This window comes from Apodemus sylvaticus, chromosome 16, assembly GCF_947179515.1.
Source record: "Apodemus sylvaticus chromosome 16, mApoSyl1.1, whole genome shotgun sequence".
In the NCBI taxonomy this organism is placed as follows: Eukaryota; Metazoa; Chordata; class Mammalia; order Rodentia; family Muridae; genus Apodemus; species Apodemus sylvaticus.
The window spans coordinates 29540895-29557712 of record NC_067487.1 but is presented as its reverse complement, the minus strand read 5'-3'; positions in this window follow the sequence as shown (position 1 = coordinate 29557712).

Genomic DNA, 16818 nt, shown 5'->3' with positions numbered 1-16818 from the left:
AGGCGTTAGCCTACACCCAGGCCCTGGGCTGTTCAGGGGGCCAACCTGGCCAGGAAGTTGTTTGCCTGGCCCGGTGCCTGCACCGCCATTTTTACTACCAGACTCCAGAGAGTTCTAGCAGGCAAAGTCAGCTAAGAGTCATAGCCCAAGGCTAACATAGCGGGGGTGGGGGGGTGTCCTAAGCCAGACAGGCCTTAGTCTGCCCCCAGGCCCTGGGCTGCTCGGTGGGCCATCTGTGTGCCAACCCCGGCCAGGAGGTTGTTAGCCCAGAAGACTCTCCTGGCACTTTCAGGGAATGCTCGCACACTCTGCCATCCTGGCCACCTGACAGAACCAATTAACAGTCATAGCCCAAGGGGAACTTTGCTTGGGCCTTAGCCTGCAAGGCTTTTGCCTAGACTCAGGGCCTCAGCAGCTAGGCAAGCCTTGTGTGCACCAACCTGGTTGGAAGATCGACTGCCCAGCAGAGTGACCAGCACTCGGAAAAGGTTCCACAGCATACACCATCAGCACTCCCTGAAGGAGCAAACGGGCACTGCCTGGATCATACAGACAATCTGGGGCAAGGCACACTAGGGCTCCAAGGGCACCCAAGAGGAGGACAGCACATCAGCAATCTGTAACAGGGGAAGCCCAGCCATCCAGTGTTGCAGAAATAGCCCTATAGCCTCACAGGAGGCACAAACACCAGCCAGAGACAAGACTAACTAACGCCAGAAATAACAAGATGGCAAAGGGCAAACGCAGGAACGCTACTAACAGAAAGCTAGGCAATATGGCAGTATCTGAACCAAACTCTCCAACATCAGCAAGTCCTGGTTACAAAAACACACCAGAAACACGAGATTTGGATTTAAAATCACTGGTCATGATGCTGCTAAAAGAACACAAAAAGGACATAAACGAATCTCTTAAAGAAATACAAGGGAACATGAATAAGCTAGAAACCTGTATAATGGAAACACAAAAATCACTTAAAGAAATTCAGGAGAATAAGGCTCAAGAGATAGAAGCCAATAAAGAGGAAACACAAAAAACTTAAAGAAATGCAGGAGAAAGTGAATCAAACTGCAGAAGTCATGAAAGAGGAAACATAAAAATCTCTTAAAGAATTACAGGAAAACAAAAACAAGCAAGCAAAGGACCTAAGCAAAATGATCCAGGATCTAAAATCAGAAGTAGAAACAACTAAGAAATCATAAAGGGAGACAACTTTGGAGATAGAGAACCTTGAGAAGAAATCAGGGGCCATAGATGCAAACATCAACAACAGAATACAAGAGATGGAAGAAAGAATCTCAGATGCCGAAGATACCATAGAAACCATTGACTCAACAGTCAAAGAAAATGCAAAATGCAAAAAGCTTGTATCCCAGAACATCCAGGAAATCCAGGACACAATGAGAAGATCAAACCTAAGGATTATAGGTACAGATGAGAGTGAAGGGGCTAGCAAATATCTTCAACAAAACTATGGAAGAAAACTTTCCCAACTTAAAGAGAGAGATGTCCATGAATATACAAGAAGCCTACAGAACTCCAAATAGACTGGACCTGAGCAGAAATACCTCCTGTCACATAATAATCAAAACCCAAAATGTACTAAACAAAGGAAGAATATTAAAGGCAGCAAGAGAAAAAGGCCAAGTAACATATAAAGGAAGACCTATCAGAATCACACCAGACTTCTCACCAGAGACCATGAAAGCTAGAAGATCCTGGGCAGATCTCATGCAGACTCTAAGAGAACACAAATGTCAGCCAAGACTACTATACCCAACAAAACTCTCAATCACAATAGATGGAGAAACCAAGATATTCCATGACCAAAACAAATTTACACAATATCTTTCTACAAACCCAGCTCTACAAAGAATAATAGGAGGAAAACTCCAATACAAGGAGGGAAACTACACCCTGGAAAAAGCAAGATAGTTACCTTCTTTCATCAAACCCAAAAGAAGATAACCACTCGAATATAAAAATAACATCAAAAATGACAGGAAGTAATAATCACTATTCCTTAATATCTCTTAATGACAATGGACTCAGCTCCCCAATAAAAAGACGTAGACTAACAGACTAGATAAGGAAACAGGACCCTACATTTTGCTGCATACAGAAAATACACCTCAATGTCAAAGACAAAAACTACCTTAGAGTAAAAGGCTGGAAGACAATTTTAGAAGCCAATGGTCTCAGGAAAGGAGCTGGAGTAACCATTCTAATATCAGATAAAATTGACTTTCAACCTAAAGTCATCAAAAGAGATACAGAAGGACACTTCTTGCTGGTCAAAGGAAAAATCCACCAAGAAGAACTTTCAATTCTGAACATCTATGCGCCAAATGCAAGGGCACCCTCATTCGTAAAAGAAATTTTAATAAAGATCAAAGCACACATTGCATCTAACACAATAATTGTGGGTGACTTCAACACTCCACTCTCCTCAATGAACTGATCAGGAAAACAGAAACTAAACAGGGAAACAATAAAACTAATTGAAGCTTTGGACCAATTGGACTTGACTGATATTTATAGAACATTTTATCCTAAAACAAAAGAATATAACTTTTTCTCAGCACCTCATGGTACCTTCTCCAAAACTGACCATATAATTGGTCACAAGACAGACCTCAACAAATATAAAAATATCGAACTAATCCCATGCCTCCTATTGGATTACTATGGAGTAAGAGTGGTCTTTAATAGCAACAAAAACAACAGAAAGCCCACATACACATGGAGGCTGAACAATACCCTCTCAGTGACGCCTTGGCCAAAGAAGAAATAAAAAAAGAAATCAGCAACTTTTTAGAATTTAATGAAAATGAAGGCACAACATACCCAAATCTTTGGGACACAATGAAAGCAGTGCTAAGAGGAAAACTCATAGCCCTGAGTGCCTCCAAAAAGAAAATGGCGAGTGCATACTCTAGCAGTTTAACGACACACCTGAAAGCCCTGGAACAAAAAGAAGCCAATTCACCCAGGAGGAGTAGAAGACAGGAAATCATCAAACTCAGGGCTGAAATCAGTCAAGTGGAAACAAAGAGACCCATAGAAAGAATCAAGGAATCTAGGAGCTGGTTCTTTGAGAAAACCAACAAGGTACATAAACCCTTAGCCAGATTGACCAAAGGGCACAGAGAAAGTATCCAAATTAACAAAATTAGAAATGAAAAGAGGAAATAACAACAGAAACTGAGGAAATTCAAAAACTCATCAGATCCTACTACAAAAGCCTATATTCAACACAACTGGAGAATCTGGAGGAAAGGGACAATTTCCTAATTGGACAGATACCAAATACCAAAATTAAATCAGGACCAAATAGATCATCTAAACAGTCCTATAACCCCTAAAGAAATAGAAGGGGTCATAGAAAGCCTTCCAACCATAAAAACCATAGGACCTGATGGCTTCAGTACAGAATTCTATCAGACCTTCAAAGAAGACCTAACACCAATACTCTTCAAATTATTCCACAAAGTAGAAACAGAAGGAACACTACCCAATTCCTTCTAGGAAGTCACAGTTATGGTGATACCAAAACTACACAAAGATCCAACAAAGAAAGAGAACTGTAGACCAATTTCCCTTATGAACATCAATGCAAAAATACTCAATAAAATTCTTGCCAACCACCTCCAAGAACACATAAAAATGATCATCCACCATGATCAAGTAGGCTTTATTCCAGGGATGTAGGGTTGGTTCAATATACGGAAATCCATCAACACAATCCACTATATAAACAAACTCAAAGAAAAAAACCACATGGTCATTTTATTGGATGTTGAAAAAGCATTTGACAAAATTCAGCATCCTTTCATGCTTAAATTCTTGGAAAGAAGAGGAATTCTAGGCCCATACCTAAACATAGAAAAAGCAATATACAGCAAACCAGTAGCCAGCATCAAACTAAATGGAGAGAAACTTGAAGCAATCCCACTAAAATCAGGGACTAGACATGGCTGCCCCCTTTCTCCTTATCTTTTTAATATGGTACTTGAGGTACTAGCTCGGGCAATTAAACAATATAAGGAGGTCAAAGGGTTACAAATTGGAAAGGAAGAAGTCAAACTATCATTATTTGCAGATGATATTATAGTCTAACTAAGTGACCCAAAAGACTCCACTAAAAAATTCCTACAGCTGATAAACAATCTCAGCAAAGTGGCAGGTTATAAAATCAACTCAAGGAAATCAGTAGCCTTCCTATACTCAAAGGATTAGCAGGCTGAGAAAGAAATTAGGGAGATGACACCCTTCACAATAGCCACAAACAGTATAAAGTACCTTGGGGTGACTCTTACCAAACATGTGAAAGATCTGTATGACAAGAGCTTTAAGACTCTGAAGAAGGAAATGGAAGAAGACCTCAGAAAATGGAAAAACCTCTCATGCTCATTGATCGACAGGATTAATATAGTTAAAATGACCATTTTGCCAAAAGCAATATACAGATTCAATGCAATACCCATCAAAATCCCAACTCAATTCTTCATAGAGTTAGAAAGAGTAATTCTCAAATTCATCTGGAATAACAAATAACCCAGGATAGCTAAAACTATTTTCAACAACAAAAGAAATTCTGGGGGAATCAGTATACCTGACTCAAGCAATACTACCAAGCAATAGTGATAAAAACTGCATGGTATTGGTACAGTGACAGGCAGACAGATCAATGGAACAGGATTGAAGATCCAGAAATGAACACACACACCTATGGCCACTTGATCCTTGACAAAGGAGCTGAAAACCCCCAATGGAAAAAAGATAGCCTTTTCAACAAATGGTGCTGGTTCAACTGGAGGTCATCATGCAGAAGAATGTGAATTGATCCATCCTTGTCTCCTTGTACTAAACTCAATTCCAAATGGATCAAGGACCTCCACATAAAGCCAGATACTCTGAAGCTAATAGAAAAGAAACTGGGGAAGACCCTTGAGGACATCGGTACAGGGGGAAAGTTCCTGAACAGAACACCAATAGTGAATGCTCTAAGATAAGAATTGACAAAAGGGATCTCATAAAATTACAAAGTTTCTGTAAAGCAAAGGACACCATCAAAATGAGAAATCGGTAACCAACAAGTTGGCAAAAGATCTTCACCAACCCTACATCAGATAGAGGGCTAATATCCAATATATACAAAGAACTCAAGAAGTTAGACCTCAGAAAACCAAATAACCCTATTAAAAATGGGGTACAGAGTTAAACAAAGAATTCTCATCTGAAGAACTTCAGATGGTGGAGAAACCTCTTAAAAATGCAAATTAAACAACCCTGAGATTTCACCTTACACCAGTCAGAATGGCTAAGATTAAAAACTCAGGAGACAGCAGGTATTGGCGAGGATGTGGAGAAAGAGGAACATTCCTCCACTGCTGGTGGGGTTGCAAATTGGTACAACCATTCTGGAAATCAGTCTGTTGGTTCCTCAGAAAACTGGGCACCTCACTTCCGAAAGATCCTGCTCTACCACTCCTGGGCATCTACCCAGAGGATTCCCCAGCATATAATAAGGATATATGCTCCACTATGTTCATAGCAGCCCTATTTACAATAGCCAGAAGCTGGAAAGAACCCAGGTATCCCTCAACAGACTAATGGATGCAAAAAAACGTGGTATATATTCCCAATGGATTACTATTCAGCCATTAGAAACAATGAATTCATGAAATTCTTAGGCAAATGGATGGAGCTGGAGAACATCATACTAAGTGAGGTAACCCAGTCTCAAAAGTTCAATCATGGTATGCACTCACTAATAAGTGGATATTAGCCTGGAAAACTGGAATACACAAAACATAATCCACACATCAAATGAGGTACAAGAAGAATGGAGAAGTGGCCCTTTGTTCTGGAAAGACTCAGAGTAGCAGTATAGGGCAAACCTGAACAGGGATGTGGGAAGGAGTGGATGGGAGAAAAGGAGGAGGGAAAGGGGCTTATGGGACTTTCGGGGAGTGCGGTGACAGAAAAGGAGAAATCATTTGAAATGTAAATAAAAATATATTGAATAAAAAAAATAAAAAAATAAAAAATAAAGAGAGATGATTAAATAGGGAGTGTTAAATAAGGGTTGGAAATAAGAGGGCAAGGATGAGGAAAGAATATGAGGATGGATAAGTAAATTTTAAGAATGCTTAAAAAGGTCACAATGAAAGCTACCTATGATTTTAGAAACTTCTCAAAAGCATGAATGTTCATATGAACATTCATGAGCATATACATATGTATGAATATATAAAAATAGTGAAAATGTAGTTACCACCTAAAAGAACAATACTCTTCCTTACTAACCACTATCTACAAACAAATGCAAGACATAGTGCTAATAATAGGTTTCTTGTTTTGTACTTGCTGACCAGTGAACTGACATAGACTCCAAAAATTAACTGCTATTAGCTATGCTATTGATTATCTAAAATGTTCACTGTTGAGGGTTAGCAGGGAGAATCTTCTCTTAATAGCTTTTGTGGGAGATGAGGACAAATACAAGCGGGTAGGGGGAGGAAAAATGGAGAGAAGTAGGATAAAGGAGGAGAGGAGACATCAGAGGAGATCGCTGAGGAGATCAGTACAATTAATAGTGGAACTATCTATAACAGTTAGATTGATTTTTTATGATTAAGTTCTGATTGTTGAAATCTCAGACTTGGCACTAAGCAGGGTAACAAAGCCTGCTTGAGTCATATATATATATATATATATATATATATATATATATATATATATATATATATATATATATATATATATATATCACTCCAGATTTTATTTTCCTCCACCCCCAGGTCTACCCTCTGACTGACTGTTACACATCCCAGACCTCCTCTCCTCTCCCCCTGTCTCCAAAAAGATGTCCCAACCACCCATCCTTTACACCACCTGACCTCTAAATACCCTGGGTCTTCTAGCGTCTTGAGGGTTAGCTGTTCATCTCTGATAGAACACAGACCTGGCAGCCCCCTTCTGTATGTGTGTTGGGGGCCTTATATCAGATGGTATATTCTGCCTGTTTAGTGGCTCAGTGTTTGAGAGATCTTGGGGTTCATATTAACTGAGACTGCTGGTCCTCCTATAGGGTTGCTCTCCTCGTCAGCTTCTTTCAGCAGAAAGAATGGAAACAGGCAACCTCAGGTGGTAGGAGGTTGGAGAGGCCCTCCAGAATGCAGCAGAGACGTGGGAGGTGAGAGACTCTCAGGACTCCAAGGGCAGGACCTTCTATGAAATGCCTGACAGTAGGGAGAGGGAACTTATAGAGTCCACTTATAGAGCAGGAAGTCGGGGCATCAAAGGAGGGAGAGGGTTGCCATCCCATAGTCAAAACTCTGACGCATAATTGTTCCTGTCTGAAGGAAGTACAGGGATGGAAATGGAGAGAAGCCTGAGGAAAAGATGGTCCAGGAATAGACCCAAAGTGGGATTCTGCTCAAGGGGAGGCCCAAGGTCTCACAATATTACTGAGGCTATGAAGCACTCAAAAGGACACTGAACTCTTGAAGACCCAACAGGCAGCTGAAAGAAGCAGATGCAGATATTTGCACCCAACCAATGGACAGAAGCTGCTGACCTCTTAGGTTGAATTAGGGAAAGTTGACTGGATTTTCTTATGCTCAGCTTTACATTGCCTGTTTATCTCTAATGTAAAACCTCCTCCTCCCTCATTTCATCTCTTTTCTGCTGACTGGAAAGCTGTGAAGCTTGCTCCTTTGAAATAGAATAAAGTTTAAGGAACAGACAAGACTCACCTTCTGCATTTGACCAGCTGGTGTTAAAATTATCCCAGAGCTATAGTTAGATTTCTCTTGAAGTCTTTCATGGATGAACAATGGCATAGGAAGTGCAGAAAAAGAAGAGAAAGGTGATAACATTGGAAAAGGAATTTGAATTGAAAGTGAATTGAGATACAAAGAGCTGACTGGAAAGTGCCTGCCACTGCTCCCATCTGAGAGACTCTAGATGCCATCCAGCACCCAGAAATGGACACTTTGATCAAACCAATAAGGGGGATTAAATCTGACAGTAAGGTTAAAGATTCTCTAGAAGACATTAGAGGGTTTCCTGGAGATATTTTGGAGCATCAGTACAATTACTACATGTTAACAAAAACATGAAACCTGTATTAGAAATGTATAAATGATAAAATGCTGTCATTCGTTCAAATGTAGAATGAAATGTAAAAATCCAGCAAACCATAAAAGCATATTCACTTTGCTAAACTGTAAGATGTAAAGAATTGTAAATATTCTTTGAACTTTGCTTCGTAAGTACCTTATACAGAAAGAAAACATGTGAATTCTCACTATTATTCTGGGCTAAGTACCATATTCAATCTCCTTTTCTGTGAATCTGAAGATGATTTTAAGGGAATCTTTATGGATTGGGAGAGCGGGGGAATCATTGATCTCTGGACAATTATAGTTTTCCTATTAAATTATTGAAGATATTTTTTGTATAGCTCTAGTTGGTAGGTGCCTTCATATGGGCACACAATACTGTGCAAAGCTACCTTGTGTGAAATAAACAATTTAAGTTCTTTATGATGCAAAGACTATTTTATCTAATAATCTTTGATGGAAAAAAAATGTCAGAAATACTGATTATCTCAGAGGGGCTCCTTTAGTACAGAATGAGATCAGAGGCATACATCTGAAGTCTGTAACACCTGCTGGGCATGGCAACCAGCTGTGCATGGCAGCCAACCTGCTCACATCCATGCTGCCCAAAGGGTTCTCCTCATGACTTGACCATGGAAATCAAGCTCACTGCATTGACACAGCAGATGACTTTCTGAACAGAACCCCAAAAGGACAGGCACCAGGATCAAAGAATTAAATGAGACCTTACAAAACTGAAAAGCTTCTCTGAGCTAAAACATGCTTTCAAGAAAACATAGTGGCAGCCTACGTAATGGGAAGAGATTTTTCCAACACGACATCCAAATTAGGAGTAATATTCAAAATATATAAAGAACTCAATGATCTACATATCAACAAACCAAATAATTAAAAACAGGGAACAAACCTAAACAGAGACTCCACAATAAAGAAAACTCGAATGGCTGAGAAACGCGTAGAGAAATATTCAACATCCTTACTCATTCAGCAAATGTAATTCAAAAGTTACACCTGCCTGAATGGCTAAGATTAATAATACAAGTTACGGGTGATGTTGGCAAGAATTTGGAGCAAGGGGAACATTCATTCATTGCTAGTTGGACTATAAATTTGTACAGTGCCTATGGAACCTATGGAAATACTATGGTGGTTCTTTAGAAAGTTGGAAACCAATCTACCTCAAGATCCATCTTTACCACACTTGAGAGCAAATATCCAAAAGATACTCCAGCCTATAACAAGGATACTTGCTCAATCATGTTGTCGGCTTATTCATAAAGCAAAAACTGGAAGCAAGCTAGATGTCCCTCAACAAAAGGATCTATAGAAATGTGGTACAATTATACAATGGAGTACTACTCATAAGTTAAAAAATGACATCATGAAATTACAGGCAAATAGAACTAGAAAAAAATACATTCTGAGTAAGGTAACCAAGATTCATAAAGATAGGTATGTATTCACTTATAAGTGGACATTAGCTGTTACATAAACAGTAACTGAACTACAGTATGTAGGTACAAAGAGGTAGATTAAAAATAGGGGGTTAGGTGGGACATGTGAATTTCACTGGGAGGGAAAATAGAGTAGATTCTAGAGGTGGACTAGGGATGGTAGGGATGATATTTTGGGGGGGCCAGTTTTGTGGAGGAGATAGTGTGGAAAGAGAGCTGGACTTAGGAGGCATTTGCGGGTGATATGGAAACCTAGTTCAGTGGAAACATCCTGAAATATAATTGGGTCAGTGTTAGTTCTGTTTGTATTTTGTGGAATAGTTTGAAGAATATTGGTATTAGGTCTTCTTTGAAGGTCTGATAGAATTCTCCACTAAACTCATCTGGTGCTGGTCCTTTTTTGGTTGGGAGACTATTAATGACTGCTTCTATTTCTTTAGGGATTATGGGACTGTTTAGATGATTTATCTGATCCTGTTTTAACTTTGGAACCTGTTATGTGTCTAGAAAATTGTCCGTTTCATGAAGATTTTCCAATTTTGTTGAGTATATGCTTTTGTAGTAGGATATGATAAATTTTTGAATTTCCAAGGTTTCCATTGGTATGTCTATATTTTCATTTCTGATTTTATTAATTTTATTTGGATATTGTCTCTGTGCCCTCTAGTTAGTCTGACTAAGGGTTTATCTATTTTGTTGATTTTCTCAAAGAACCAGCTCCTGGTTTTGATGATTCTTTATATAGTTCTTTTTGTTTCTGTTTGGTTGATTTCAGTCCTGAATTTGATTATTTCCTGCTGTCTGTCTACTACTCTTGGGTGTATTTTCTTCTTCTTCTTCTTTTTTTTAGAGCTTTCAGGTGTACAGTCAAGATGCTAGGAGGCACTCAAGTCCCTGAAAAAAGAAATCAAAGATCTCAGAAGATGGAAAGATCTCCCATGCTCATTGATTGGCAGGATTAATTCAGTAAAAATGGCCATCTTGTCAAAAGCAATCTACAAACTCAATGCAGTCCCCATCAAAATTCCAAATCAGTTCTTCATAGAGTTAGAAAAAGCAATTTGCAAATTCATTTGGAATAACAAAAAATCCAGGATAGCAAAAGCTATTGGCAATAATAAAAGAACTTCTGGGAGAATCACCATCCCTGACCTCAAGCTGTATTATAGAGTAATAGTGATAAAAAAATCTGTATGGTATTGCAACAGTGACAGGCAGGCAGATCAATGAAATATAATTGAAGACCCAGAAGTGAACCTACACACCTATGGTCACTTGATCTTTGATAAAGGAGCTAAAAACATCCAGTTTAAAAAAAAAAAAAAAACAGCATTTTAAAAATGGTGCTGGTTCATTTGGAGGTCTGCATGCAGAAAAATACAAATTGATCCATTATTATCTCCTTGTACAAAGCCCAAGTCCAAGTGAATCAAGAATCTCCACATAAAAACAGATGCACTGAAATTTATAGAGAACATGGGGAAGAGCCTCGAACACAGGAGCATAGAGGAAAATTTCTTGAACATAACACCAATGGCTTATGCTCTAAGATGAACAATAGACAAATGGGACCTCACAAAATTTCAAAGCTTTTGTAAGGCAAAGGACACTGTCAATAGGACAAAATGGCTCCAGGGAATCAAATAACCTTCTTAAAAATGGGGCACAGAGCTAAACAAAGAGCTATACTAAATCAGGGTATATTTTATGAGAGAAGAATTAATTTTCAATGAAATAAAAATTGAGGAGAAGGGAGACCCTTTAGGAAGACCACTAGTCTCAACTAACCTGTACCAGCTGATATGAGGTCCCCAACACATATAGCAGAGGACTGCCTGGTCTTGACTTAGGAGAGAAGATACACTTAATCCTCAGGATACTTGAAGCCCCAGTGAGTATCAAGGCCTGGTGAGGTGGGGGTGAGAGTGTGGGGACATTCTCTTATCCTTGGAGACAGGGGTGGGGTGGGGAGCAGGTATGGGATGAGGAACAGTCAGAGGGCAGACCAGAGGGGGATAAATACTGGACTGTAAAAAATGATTAAAGAATTAAAAAAATTAAAAACTGAAAATCAGATTTACCTTTTAAAAAACAAACAACCTCTTTTTGTTGTCTAATTGCTCTAGCTAGAACTTCAAGCTAGAGCAATTAGAACTTCCATATTGAATAAATATGGAGAGAGAGGGCAGCCTTCTCTGGCTCTGATTTTAGTGGGATTGCTCCAAGTTTCTCTTCATTTAGTTTGATGTTGGCTACTGGCTTGCTGTATATTGCTTTTATTATGTTTAGGTATGGGCCTTGAATTTCTGTTCTTTCCAAGACCTTTAACATGAAAGGCTGAATTTTATCAAATGCTTTTTCAGCATCTAATGAAATGACCATGTGGATTTTTTTTTTGGAGTCTGTTTATGTAGTGGATTGCATTCATGGATTTGAGCAACCAACAAATTGGGAAAAGATATTTACCAACCCTATATCCAAGAGAGAGAGAGAGAGAGAGAGAGAGAGAGAGAGAGAGAGAGAGAGAGAGAGAGAGAGAGAGAGAGAGAGAAAAGAAGAAGAAAAGAAGAAGAAGAAGAAGAAGAAAAGAAAAGAAAAGAAAAGAAAAGAAAAAAGAAAAAACAGAAAACTATTAATCTCCATTTCATATAATGAAAAAATGGCTTCTTTTTTATTCGATACATTCTTTATTTACATTTCAAATGATTTCCCCTTTCCAGAATTCCCCCTCCCTGAAAGTCCCATAAGCCCTCTTCCCTGCACCTATTCCCCAATCAACCCCTTCCTGCTTCCCTATCCTGGTATTCCCCTACACTGTTGCACTGAGCCTTTCTAGGACCAGGAACCTCTTCTTCCTTCTTCTTGGGCATCATTTGATATGTGAATTGTTTCTTGGGTATTTCAACCTTCTGGGCTAATATCTGCTAATCAGTGAGTACACACCATGTGTGTTCTTTTGTGATTGAGTCACTTCACTCAGGATGACATTCTCCAGTTCCACCCACTTGCCTAAGAATTTCATGAATTCATTGTTTTTAATAGCTGAGTAGTATTCCTTAGTGTAAATATACCACATTTTCTGTATCCATTCGTCCATTGTGGGACATCTGGGTTGTTTCTAGCTTCTGGATAGAAATAGGCCTGCTATGAACATAGTGGAGCAAGTATCCTTATTACATGCTGGGGAATCCTTTGGGTATATGCCTAGGAGTGGTATAGCAGGGTCCTCTGGAAGTGACGTGCCCAGTTTTCTGAAGAACTGCCAGACTGATTTCCAGAGTGGTTGTACCAACTTGCAACCCTACCAGCAGTGAAGGAGTGTTCCTCTTTCTCCGCATCCTTGTCAGCATCTGTTTCCTCCTGAGTTTTTGATCTTAGCCATTCTGACTGGTGTGAGGTGAAATCTCAGGGTTGTTTTGATTTGCAATTCCCTGATGACTAAGGATGTGGAACATTTCTTTATGTGTTTCTCAGCCATTCGATATTTCTCAGGTGAAAATTCTTTGTTTAACTCTGTACCCCATTTTTTAAATAGTGTTATTTTGCTCTCTGGAGTCTATCTTCTTGAGTTCTTTGTATATGTCGGATATTAGCCCTCTGTCAGATGTAGGGTTGGTAAAGATCTTTTCCCAATTTGTTGGTTGCCATTTTGTCCTTTTGACAGTGTCCTTTGCCTTACAGAAACTTTTTCAAATCATTCACACATGTACATATGTAAAACAATTTCAGTAAAATTATGCTATAGTTGCTAAAATTCTTGGTCTATTTATATTGCACAATGAGTATTATTACTAAACCATATTTAAATTTACAAATATATCATTTGTAATAAGTTCTCTTGTATTGTTTTCTTCCAGAAGAACTATCATGAAATAAAAAAAAAAAAACTTAGCAAGATTTTTTTCATTTTAAAGATTTTTGCTGTTTATTTGAAAAGACTTTAAAATTCATGGTATATGAATTTTAATACTCTTAATACTCTTATATAGACAATCACTTTATCCAAATGAAAAAAATGTACTTAAGCAGAGAGGTCATGAGAAATTATGTGAGGCTTGAGAAAGAGGTGTAAGGGGAGGAAGAAAGCAGAGAATAAAAGACAGTTATATATCCCCTAAAATCTGGATTGTTATTAGGTTAGTAAAATATAAACATTCAAGAAAAATCTACAATTTTTAATCCAAATTTGCAACATCACTCATGATAATGCTACAAATTGAGTGGTCTTCTATGCAAAATATCTATGCTACTTATAAAAATCTATGTTATTTCAACCCTTGAAGAGATTCTTATGCTAGTTGAACAAATCAATTATAGTTATGGTTTTGTTTTTAGTAGAAGAAAATTAGATATTCATTTAGAAGAATTGTTGTATCTAAATGAAAATTTATAATATATAGCACAGAGTGATGAGCAGACACATTGGAACCTTGCCTACTAAATTGTAAATTATCATTGTAGATTTGCTAAAAACACTGTGTTTTGAGCTGCCTTGTCCAGCACGGTTAGCTTTCTAGTTTTCCCATTCTTATGTCATTATGGGCTGGAGAGGAGAAAGCACACGCCAGTAAACATTTTGTCAATGCTTCATGATCATAACTGCATTTCATGAGAATTGGGAATTTTGTACTTAATTTTTGGGCTTATGCTTTCATTTTTTTTCAGATCTCATTGCTGCCAGACCTCATTAAAACTCATTACATTCTATTCCAGCGTGAACAAGAAAGCTCAAAAAGTAACAAAGACATATACCAACTAATAAATGAAAAGGAATTTGTGATATTAGGGTTCAACATTTTTTACATGAGGTGTACAAATGTTCTATTTGTACTTGGTCAACTGTGTATACCTCATGTACTACTGGAGACTAAATTATCACCTCTCCTCATGACTAGCTGTGGCTCTGATAGTGTTGGACACTCTGAAGCCCAGTACTTACCCATGAGCACCTGATGCTAGAAATATTTTTGTAGCCTCTAATTGTCCAGTCCTACTTTACTCTATTTTAGCAACATTTTGAGTGCAGTCTGAAATATATGTATTGTTTATGCCTGGAAATTTGCAAGCAAAGGCAGCTTATATCTTGCTATCTTTCTTCTGATATAACATGTTAACATGAGACAACTTCTCAAAACAATATATACTTAAAAGTGATGGACTCATAAGGAAAAATGGCCATGTTGGTGAAAAACAACAGGAAGCATGGTTTAGAAAAAACCAATGAAGATCAGAGGATAGTATGATGGAGTGTGCCTCAAAAATTGTAAAATATTTTCCCAAATGAAAAGGGTAGAATTGAGGAAAAGCACTAGGAATTATAGAAATGTATTTGTTGTACAAAGCATTACATTGCACAATGAAGATCTGCCATGAACCTCTATGCATCACAGAGAACAAGATCAAAATACATATTAAAGACAAATTGAATAATAAGTCAGAAACATTGAGAAATGGAAGCTGCTTTTCAAGTTGGTTTTTTTTTTTTTGGAGATATTCATTTCATGTTTTCTTTTTTTTTCACTTTTTCTTTTTCTTTATTCGATATATTTTTTATTTACATTTCAAATGATTTCCCCTTTTCTAGTCCCCCAGTCCCTGAAACTCTTATAAGCCCCCTTCTCTCCCACTGTCCTCCCACCCAGCCCTTCTCACTTCCCCGTTCTGGTTTTGCCCTATACTGCTTCACTGAGTCTTTCCAGAACAAGGGGCCACTCCTCCGTTCTTCTTGTACCTCATTTGATGTGTGGATTATGTTTTGGGTATTCCAGTTTTCTAGGTTAATATCCACTTATTAGTGAGTGCATACCATGATTCACCTTTTGAGTCTGGGTTACCTCACTTAGTATGATGTTCTCCAGCTCCATCCATTTGCCTAAGAATTTCATGAATTCATTGTTTCTAATAGCTGAATAGTACTCCATTGGGTATATATACCACATTTTTTTGCATCCACTCTTCTGTTGAGGGATACCTGGGTTCTTTCCAGCTTCTGGCAATTATAAATAGGGCTCCTATGAGCATAGTGGAGCAAGTATCCTTATTACATGCTGGGGAATCTTCTGGGTATATGCCCAGGAGTGGTATAGAAGGATCTTCTGGAAGTGAGGTGCCCAGTTTTTGAAGGAACCGCCAGACTGATGTCCAGAGTGGTTGTACCAATTTGCAACCCCACCAGCAGTGGAGGAGTGTTCCTCTTTCTCCACATCCTTGCCGACACCAGCTGTCTCCTGAATTTTTAATCTTAGCCATTCTGACTGGTGTAAGGTGAAATCTCAAGGATGTTTTGATTTGCATTTCCCTAATGACTAATGAAGTTGAGCATTTTTAAGATGCTTCTCCGCCATCCAAAGTTCTTCAGGTGAGAATTCTTTGTTAAACTCTGTACCCCATTGTTAATAGGGTTGTTTGGTTTTCTGGAGTCTAACTTCTTGAGTTCTTTATATATATTGGGTATTAGCCCTCTATCTGATGTAGGATTGGTGAAGATCTTTTCCCAATTTGTTGGTTGCCGATTTGTCCTTTTGATGGTGTCCTTTGCCTTACAGAAACTTTGTAATTTTATGAGGTCCCATTTGTCAGTTCTTGATCTTAGAACATACGCTATTGGTGTTCTGTTCAGAAACTTTCTCCCTGTACCGATGTCCTCAAGGGTCTTCCCCAGTTTCTTTTCTATTAGCTTCAGAGCATCTGGCTTTATGTGGAGGTCCTTGATCCATTTGGATTTGAGCTTAGTACAAGGAGACAAGGATGAATCAATTTGCATTCTTCTGCATGCTGACCTCCAGTTGAACCAGCACCATTTGTTGAAAAGGCTATCTTTTTTATCCATTGGATGTTTTCAACCCCTTTGTCGAGGATCAAGTGGCCATAGGTGTGTGGGTTCATTTCTGGATCTTCAATTCTGTTCCATTGATCTGCCTGCCTGTCACTGTACCAATACCATGCTGTTTTTAACACTATTGCTCTGTAGTATTGTTTGAGGTCAGGGATACTGATTCCCCCAGAATTTCTTTTGTTGCTGAGAATCATTTTAGCTATCCTGGTTTTTTTGTTATTCCAGATGAATTTGAGAATTGCTCTTTCTAACTCTGTGAAGAATTGAGTTGGGATTTTGATGGGTATTGCATTGAATCTGTATATTGCTTTTGTCAAGATGGCCATTTTAACTATATTAATCCTGCTGATCCATGAGCACGGGAGGTTTTCCTATTTTTTAAGGTCTTTTTCCATTT